Source organism: Heterocephalus glaber, unplaced genomic scaffold (assembly GCF_053883595.1).
Source record: "Heterocephalus glaber isolate CG9 unplaced genomic scaffold, H.glaber_assembly_v1.0 deba00001572, whole genome shotgun sequence".
NCBI lineage: Eukaryota > Metazoa > Chordata > Mammalia > Rodentia > Bathyergidae > Heterocephalus > Heterocephalus glaber.
The window spans coordinates 21420173-21430411 of record NW_028258357.1 but is presented as its reverse complement, the minus strand read 5'-3'; the positions used below and the strand labels follow the sequence as shown (position 1 = coordinate 21430411).

At 47.4% G+C, this 10239-nt stretch overlaps 1 non-coding gene across 1 annotated transcript; it reads left to right on the top strand.

The window, feature by feature from the left end:
- The first annotated feature begins 9091 nt into the window (after nt 1–9091).
- On the top strand, nt 9092–9164 carry Trnak-cuu (transfer RNA lysine (anticodon CUU)). The gene has a single exon. It is a non-coding gene; the product is annotated as a tRNA-Lys (tRNA).
- Nucleotides 9165–10239: the final 1075 nt, after the last annotated feature.

The following is a 10239-nucleotide window of genomic DNA, read 5'->3' as shown; positions in this document are numbered from 1 at the left end:
GACTCAGAAAATTACCACCTCCTTGGCCTTCTTACCCTTGCACTGACAGAGAGCAACAGCTAATCCACTTTTTACATATGCCCCACACCCTCCCAGATACATGATGTCCCAAGATGATACTCTTGCCCCACAACCACAATGCTCTTTCTGCTTCTGTAGACAAGCTTGTGCCACCCATTGATCAGAGCACTCTGCACCCAAAAGATCACACCCACCTGCAACACTTCCGTGTCTGTATAATTCCACTCAACTTGCTCTCAGCCTATCCCAACAGAAACAAGTGTGTAAAACCCTGGTCTTTTAAAAGTTCGAGGCTCAGACTGTGGAGTGTTACCTCCTCTGGGCCCACTATCATAATAAAGCCTTAGTTCTCTCCATCTCTGTGAGTGCCTCTCAGTTCTTGTGCTTCTTGCAAATCTAAAATTGCTATAACATTTTGATTCCCTGATCATTAGACCTACCACACTGCCCTTTTAGGCCACAGGCTGAGTCAGAGAGCTGATGACAGGAGCCTCTCTGGGGAATGAGGCAGCATGCCCCTTTCTGATCTGGCTGGACCTCCCTCACTAGGCAAAGGTGACTGACGGCTGCACTTACTTCTCCAGACTGGACTCAGAGAGCTGGACCTGTCCTCCATCAGGTCTTTAGGATAAGTTAAGGCCCCTGTGCCACCTCATTCAGGCCAGTCCCCGGATGGAAGAGGGGTTTGATCACCTCTCAGGGTCTCATAGAGGCCCCAGTGTCAGGATAAGCCAAAGTTGGGTGGACTGTGATAACCTCTGAGCACCTGTGCAAGTAAATGTAAAACATTTGTGGCTCTTCAGCATGTGCTATGGAGTCCAAGTGGGCCCTTATCTGCTGTGCCAGAATTGTGCAGCATAACAGTGACTCATCTCCCATAATAGGAGACTGATTAGGCCCAGGTTTATAACGGTGCACCTTAACCAAGACATGCCTAAGTTTCAGTGAGGGACCCAGCCAGGCAAGGATCTGAGTGGTCTCAGGGGACTCCCTTCCTTTGTCTATGGGAACATCCTCGAAGGGACACCACATACACCATGGGAGACACACAAGGGAAACCCACATTGTTAGACTGCATGTTCAAGAACTTTTAAAAGGGATTTAGTGGAGAATATGGTATCAGACTTAAATCTGTGAGGCTGAGGACTCTCTTTGAGGTAGACTGGCCTCACTTCAATGTAGAATGGCCCTCTGAGGGAACTCTCAATGTCCAAACTGTCTGGGAAGTCTCGAAAGTTGTCACTGATTAACCAGGCCACCCCAACCAGTTCCCTTATATTGATTCCTGGTTAGAAATTGCTCAGGCCCTTCCACTTTGGGTCAAGTGATGCTTTAATAGGAAGGGACAGAGTCAGATTTTTGTTGCCCAGGACCCCTACCATACCTCAAAAGCCAGAAAAAGATTATTAACCAGGGCACACCAAAAGACTTAGAGCCACTCCCCTATTTTTTGAATCCCCCTTGTTACCTCCACCACCCATCCTCCTGGACAGCCCACCTCCCTCAGCCTTACCATGCCAGGAGGACCTCCCTGGGCCAGTCCTGCTGCCACTTCTGCCTCAGAGGACACCAACCATTCCAATATGCCCCTTGCCCAACACCTGTGCTCAGTCCAGCAGCAAGCCATCCAGTTGCCTCTCCAGAAAGCTTGCATCCCTGCATATCCACTAGAAGAAGATGCCACTGGGACAGTCACAACAGAATGCCCTGCTCCCGTGTCCACCTTGAAAGTCATTGGTTGGCCCCTAATTCATCTTGATTGTGGGCTCCTGGGGGGCCGATACTGAGGGGACCTGGTCTGTCCTAATGTGAATCAATCCCACCAAGCCCAATTACACCTGAAGACTGTAGCTGACAGCAGGGGCTGCTGTGATTAGGGTTTCCTTTGGCAGTGTGGGTCCCTTTTCAGTTTGGGCATTCATTTTTCCAGTGTCCAATTTCCTTACAGTAGGCACACTGATCAGGGTGCAAGAAGGTTGGCTTCAAGGAGGTCACACTTTACTACCAGCCCTTCATTATTACCAATCTTCTAAACTGGAAACATCATATCTTGGCTTACTCTGAGAAACCCAGGACCTCGTTGCTCTTATGCAGTCCATCTTCCAGAACCACCTGCTGCTATGGGATGACTGTCACCAGTTCCTACTCACCCTTTTCAACATAGAAGAGAGATGCAGGATTCTCACAGAGCCCAGACAATATCTCCAGGCCCAAGCCCCCACCAGGACCTTATATCTCGAGGCCTTGACCAGGCAGGCAGCTCCCAACACCAAGCCAGACTGAGGCTTCCACACTGAAAGAAGACAAGCTTCCCTCATGCATTATGGAGAGGTCATCCTCAGGGGTGCAGGGAACAGCATCAAGAAATCCACTAACAAATGAAAGACTCCTTCAGTCTCTCAAAAGTCAGATGAGTTGCCCAGGGACATCTAGAATTTCTCTGCAAGGCTTTCTGACTTTTTACCTTTGTTGACCTGGAGGCCTTTGAAAACCAGTGAACCATCAGTGCTACCTTCGGGGTTCAGTCTGCTCCCAACATTCAACACCAGCTACAGAAACTTGAAGGCTTTGTGGGTGTGAACTCAACCCAGCTTCTAGAGGTGGCCACCAAGTTCTATACCAGTTGAGACCGAGAAGCTCAATTTGAAGTGCACAAACATATGAAACAAAAAGTCTCCCCACTGGCAGTGGCACTGCAGAGACCCAATCCCACTCAGAGACTAGGGCCCCCACAAAATGAGGGAATCCAGAAGCCAACCTCCTTACACCCTGATCAGTGTACCTACTGTAAGGAAATTGGACACTGGAAAAATGAATGCCCAAACTGAAAAGGGACCCACACTGCCAAAGGAAACCCTAATCACAGCAGTCCCTGCTGCCAGCTACAGTCTTCAGGAGTAACTGGGCTTGCTGGGATTGATTCACATTAGGACAGACCAGGCCCCCTCAGTATCGGCTCCCTAGGAGACCACAGTCAAGATGACAGTTAGGGGCCAACCAATGACTTTCAAGGTGGACACGGGAGCAGGACATTCTGTTGTGACTATCCCAGTGGCATCCTTCACCAAAAGGGAAACCACAATTGTAAAGGCTACAGGAATCCAACTGGCTCATCTGTTCTGTCAACCACAAACTTGTAGTTGGGGGAACATGAGGTAGCCCACGACTTCCTCTACCTGCCTAACTGTCCCATCCCTTTGCTGGGGAGAGACTTGCTGACCAAACTGGGGCCCAAATAACCTTCACACCCAGGGACCCAGCAACCTGCTTCTTGGTGGTCATGAAAGCCTCATTCTGTCTATAATGTAGCCCAAGAAGAAGAATGGAAACACCATGTAGCTAGCTGCCCAAGAGGACATCAGCCCGCAGGACCTGCTGCAAGCCTACCCTGATGTCTGAGCCAAAAATTCCCCACCCAGACTAGCCAAGAACCAAGCCACAATCATAGCAGACCTCAAGCCAGGAGCAACACCCATCAGACTAAGACAGTATGCCGTACCCAGGGAGACATGGATTGGGATCCAAGGACATAACACCTGGCTGTGAGAGGCAGGAATCCTCAGAGGGTGCCAGTCTCCTTGAAACACTCCTTTATTACCAGTTAAGAAAGCAGATGGAAATGGATATCGGCTAGTGTAAGACCTCCGAGCAATCAACAATGCCGCTGTCATTCTACACACCATTCTTCTTAACCCCCACGCTCTACTGAGCCTACTCCCACCTGTGGCAACATGGTTCACCTGTCTGGATCTCGAAGATGCCTTCTTCTCCCTGATCCGGGCCCCACAGAGCCAAACTCTGTTCACCTTTGAATGGGAAGACCCCCACACCAGGTGAAAAACTCAGCTGGATGAGGCTCCCACAAGGCTTCAAAAACTCTCCCACACTGGTCAGCTGCTAACCTGGTCACCTTTTGGGGAGACAAACTGAGCTTCGTCCTACTCCAATATGTAGATGACCTCTCGCTGGGAAGTGAAAACTGACAAAGCTGTTGGGAGAAAACACAAGCCCTACTACAATTGCTACTGAATACAGGGTACAATATATCCTGGAGAAAGGCACAAATATGCTGCCTCTGTGTCTGGTACCTGCAATTTGTTGTAACTAAAGGCCATCTTTCTCTGGGGTCAGAGAGAAAATAGGTCATCTGTTCCATTGTGAGACCTAACAATAAAAAGAGGCTTCAAGAGTTTCTGGGGCGGGCCACCAGGTTCTGTCACATATGGATACCAGGGTTCTCTGAAAAAGTCAAACCAATATATTCATCCCTGATGGGGCCAGAAGAAAAGCCCCTCGAGTGGTAAGACCAACAAGAAAAAGCCTTCACAGAGGCCAAGAAGCTGCTTATTTGTTCCCCTGCACTCGAGCTACCGGACATAAGCTGAGAATTCAACATCTTTGTCTGTGAAAAGAACCACATAGCCCTTGGGATCCTGACTCAGGCTGTCAGGCCTTGGCAATAGCCAGTGGCCTACCTGTCCAGACAATTGGATGCCATCTCTGCAGAATGGCCCCCTTGCCTCTGTGCCCTGGCAGCCACTGTCATCCTCATCACAGAGGCCAATAAACTGGCTCTGGGACAAGAACTTCGGGTTAAAGTCCTGTGCTCTGTCATGAAACTGATGAATAATCAATGACATAAGTGGCTTTCAAATGCCAGGATGACTCAATACCAAGGATTGCACTGTGAAAACCCCAGGGTCACCCTAGAGACAGCACAAACCTTACATCCAGTCACCTTCCTGCAGACCGAGGTAGGTCCTGCAGATCATGCTTGTGAAGAAGTCATTGACAAACTGTTTTCCAGCTGACCTGACTTCAAAGAGACCCCAGAGCCCCAGGCAGACATCACCCTGTTCACAGACAGCAGTAGTTTCACGCAGGATGGAGAACATCTGGCTGGATACGCAGTCACCACTGCCAAGAAGTGATGGAGGTGGGCCCCCTCCCAAAGGAATGGTCAGCAATGAGAACAGAACTCTGGGCTCTCATTGTGGCCCTTTGATGGGCAAAAGGAAAAATTGTCAACCCTTACACTGACACCAAGTGTGCCTTCACTACTCTCCACGTCCACAGGCAATATATAAAAAAAGAGGACTGCTGACTCCTAAGGGGAAAGAGATTAAAAAATGAGATAATTCAGCTTTTGGTAGCTGCATGGGAGCCAAAAAGGTTGACTATTATGCACTGTCAAGGATATCAAAAGGGGATATGTCCAATTACAAAGGGAAATCAACAGGCAGAACTATCAGCAAAAGAGGCAGCCAAATACCAGACCACAGTGCTGACAACAACACAGAAACAACTGAGCTGTTGCCCCAGGGCCTATGAATACCTGCCCCAGTCACATCAAAATCATGAGCCAAAATACACCCAGGAAGAAATCCAGTAGGCCCAAGCAGAAAACTCTTCAAAAATGGAGAAGGATGGTGGACTGCCAGACATGAGGACCTTCATACCCCAACAGATCACTTCCTCATTTGTCCAAGAAGGACATAACATCACCCATCTTAGAAAACCTGCCCTGGAGACTGTTAGGCCCATGTTTCTTTGTCCCCCAGCTGTCTTCCCTCTGTGCTACCATAAACCACCAATACCTGACTTGTGCCAGAACAATCCTCTCCAAAGGCCAAACCCTGTCCCCAGAATCCACCACCTAGGACCCTCACCTTCTGAAGACCTGGAAATAGACTTCACAGAAATCAAACCAAGTTGGAGCAACAAATATTTACTGGTACTCATTTTCACATACTTGGGCTAGGTGAAAGCTATTCTCACCCAGACTGAATAGGAATAAGAGGTAGACAAGCTTTTCTTGTGTGAGGTCATTCCTCCATATGGGCTTTCACTGACCATAAGAAGTGACAATGGGCCAGCTTGTGTAGCAGAAATTGTTCAGAACCTTGAAGGCATGCTTAAAATTAAACAGAATTTTTATACAGCATGCACACCTCAGAGATCAGGGAAAGTAGAACGCACGGACTACAACCTAAAGACCACCCTGTCCAAGCTCTTTCAGGAAACCCAGGTATCATTGGTTGACATACTGACCTCAGCCCTGCTCCAAGTGTAATGTACACCAGGGCCCTTAGGGTCCTCCCTCTATGAAATTGTGTTTGGGTGGTCATTTCTGAAGGACCTTAGTTAGCAAGACAGACTCCATATTGCTGCTTGACTCATCTGCCTGCCCTTTAGATGAACTCTGAAGGAGGAAGCTTAGAAACCTCCTCCCCTTAAAAAGTCCCTTTAGAAATAACAATTAATAAACTATTGTTTTACAAATGTTCTAACAGCAGGACGTTCCGCTTCTGTACCTTTTGCTTGCTTTGCTAGTTCTATCCCATGGGGGGGCCTAGAAACTGTTGGCCTCAAAGGTGTATAAAACATGTTTGTCTCCCCCCAGTCAGGGCTTGAGTCCAATGCTCAGCTCGGGTCCCAGCCGGTAATAAACTCCTGTGTGGATTTAATATCATTCTCTGGCTGGTTGTTTCTCGCTGGGTCTAACATTCTTGGAGGCCCCAGCAAGATAGCCAGCTGCTCTGGAGCTTATTATCTTGAAGCCATTGTTTCTTTTTAGGAGAGACCAGGATCGGACATTGGCGGTGTTTGGTCCCTCCGGACACTGGTCTGAGGAAGGAGAGGCTGCCCTGACGGTATTCCAGGGCTCTGGGTAGGCCGGTCCCAGTGGGGCCCTATCACCGATCAACTGACCCACAGGAGTTTATCGGGAAAGCCTCTAGAGGTAAGAATCAAATGATTCTTGGTGCACTGTGGGTAGATAGGAGGAAGCCAGATGCTGCACAGGTTCCCCTATCTAGAGTCTCTTCATGACGGCAAGCAGACTCACTGGGTCAGAGTCATCAGAAGGATGACTCCCTGGGTTGGGGTCCATATCCATTCGGCCCCAGAGGTTTTACTTGGCCAAAGTTGGTCTCTGGTTGGTTCTTTCTCACTGGGTCTAACATTCTCCCATTATCAAAGCTTTTAGAAGAGATATCAGACAGCTAGGAGAGACCAAGCTGACCACTGAGATGAGGGCCCTAGGAAAAATATTTGCCAACATCCACAAGGCAGTTTGAGAGCATCTCTATCCCTTCAGGTACCCCTGCACACCCTTTCCAACTAGAGGACTCAATTTGGGTTAAAGATTGGAAAAAGGAACTATTTCAGCCTACATGGACTGGGCCTCATGTTGTTGTGGTTGTCACCCACACTGCTGTTAAACTTACAGGTATAATGCCCTGGATGCACAACTCAAGGCTCAAAAAGGCCCACATTACAGACTCTGGAGGTGCCTGGACTGCTCATTCTGATCCCTGAGATCCTCTCAGAACTAGACTCCACTGGAAACCACAATAACCCTGCTCTAGTATACTGGAGGCTGACTAGTCTACACAGGGTAGAAGCCTGAGGATGCCATTCACAGGAAGATCTCCCCACCTCAAGACTGTTTTAATGAACTGCCATCCTTGGTTCCTGCTGATCATTGGCTTGCTGACAGTAATTTTCATGATAGGTCTGGCTGAAGTCACTCCAGAAGGACGGACCAAGGCCAAAAGGTGCTTACTAGCTCTAACTCTAATCCTATGGGTGAGAAGCCTCGTGGGTATTACTTGCTTTGTCCCCTAACATATACCAGTTTCCCCATACCGATGAGCCTCAAAACCACCTTTCACTCTCCATCCGCTTGCAAAAGACCTTAAACCTAGTCCATTTCATGTTAAATCAGGCAAACCCCACTCTGGCCCAAGATTGTTAGCTATGTGTGTCTGCCTCCATGGCCTCTGACGAGGCCCACCCTGGTCCCTGTTCAGGTCTGGACATTACCCACTTCTGACTACTATGCAGAATTCCAAGAAATAGACCCCATTCCTAATAAAGCTATAGAAGAAAAAGAAACCCCCATAAAAAAGAGTAAGGCATTATGTACATAGGGAGGGGTGGAGGAGTTGAAGGGAGGTCAGGGGAATGGGAAAAAATAAGAATGAAGATGTATCATGTACATGTACAAATTCCCAATGATGTATATGATTGTAATGAAAACCTAAAATGTACCAATAAACTCAATAAATATTTTTAAAACTCAATCATTTTCCCAGTGGAGTAGGAAATTTTTGGTGCCATGAAATAGCCATTCATGACAGTTATGCTGGAATTTGGGCAAGAGGAGGCAGTTCTGTGCTTCTGTGATTTTCCAAGGTGGAGACCATAGGGTTTGTTTGATATATAGGTCCTTTGGCCCATTACAGAAGCCTAAAGTTTTAGTTTTCCACCCTAAGATGTCTATAACAGGGGGACTGGACAGTCAAACATCATGTTGGTATTGGGTAGCAGTGATCACATAGGTAGAGTGATCCCAGGGGGGGTTAGTGGTTAAGGTAAAGTTACAGCTACCCTGCAGTGTTGAAATAAATGTTGCAAAAGATAGTTAACTATAATCATCATTTTTCACAAACATGAGCTCTAGATATGGAACTTAGGGAGCATGTCAAAAATAACATCCAGACAACTCAACAAAGAAGGAAAATTATCTTGCTTGAGACTTTAACCGAGACCTTGACAACTTGGAGCCTTCTGCACTCTGCTTTGTGGCCCAAACAATGGAGGCTGGGAGCCACTCAAGCTTCTGTTCTGCACCAATCAGCTGCTGATGAGAACTGTTTAGTTTTGGTTTTAGAATAACTGTTTGCTGAATCTGCTGTCTTTCATGTGGAAGACTTGCCTCTCTCAGAAAAGGTGACATCATTATAGACAAACTGTAGTGCTCCCCTCTGGAGGAGGTCAAGCTGCTTCCCCCTCCACTTGAGTTGCTAAGATCACAGATGTGGAGGAGGTGGGGGCAATGGAATGAGTAGAACTGCTTGGCCTTAGTGCACGGGAGGGTACAGGCGGGGTGCCCTGGTTGAACTCAGAGAGGGTTGAGCAGAGCTTGCACTCAGATTGCAAAGAACTGAAATGAGAAAATAAGTAATGGACTGAAAAGAGCTAGGAAAGCTCTGAAGAGCATAAATCAAAATAGTGAGAAAACACAGCCTTGGCTTTAAAAGCCAAGGCCAGTGCTGCATTATCAGCCTGGGTAGCTCAAGCAGTAGAGTGTGGGACTCTTGATCTCAGGGTCATGGGTTCAAGCCCCATGTTGGGCACCAATTGCCAGAGACTCCTGCAGTAAGTCTCTAGTCCCCACCTCTCCAGTGTGAGATGCAGGCCTGAGGGAAAAAATACACTAAGAGACAGAACTAGGAGAGAAAGTGGGGTGCCAGGATGACCAATGCCAGTGTAACTGACAAAGGCACTGGCCAGTCCCCAGGCACTGACTTTCATTGGCAATCAACTGGGATAAAGGCAACATGTGGCACTGATGGAAATTAATGTAAAGAAGGCTCATTAAGGACATGACAAAGCATTCTCACATTAGGAACAGACTAGACAAAATATATTATTGTAATTAGAACATTGTCCTTCTAATCAGAAGGTTTTAGTTGTGGGAACAGAATTTGGGTGGGAGTTACTTTGACCTTGGCATATAGGCTTTGGTCAGACTCACTTCTATAAACAAGCCAGTTGTGGGATTAACTTTTACAGCCTCCATGGGCATAATCAATATTATGGTCCTCTGCAGAAAATAGGACTAAAGGGACCATACAAATGACACACCTTGGACAAGACCCAACTGTAATTGGAGCCACAATGGCAATGACAGTGGGGTACTGAACAGTACACCACCAAACAAAAATACTCTAACATGTCTGCAACATCCATAACCTCTTCTGCCTATCCACCCTGGGAGTTTTCTGGCTCTGTTGCACCTCTGCATGCCTCTATTCCCAGCCAACTGGACAAGCACTTGTACTCTGGGATACCTTAGCCCCAAAATTGATATTCAAGAGGAGAACAAAGCTTCAGGGTTCCTACTTACCCAGACACTAGACAATACCAAGTTCCCATACTGACACCCCTGCTAGAAGGATTAGGAATAACCTCTAGCATAGGGACCAGCATCACAGGATTAGCCACTCTCATAACTTCATTCTAGTCACTGTCTTGAGAGGTGTCAGAGAGCCTTAAAGGAATTTCCAATTCCATCCTCACCATACAAAATTAACTAGAGTCCATGGCATCCGTGGCCCTCCAAAATAGGTGAGGCCTAGATGTCTTAACTGCTGAAAACAGTGGACTCTGTGTTTTCCTGGGAGAAAAATGTTATTTTTGCAATGATCA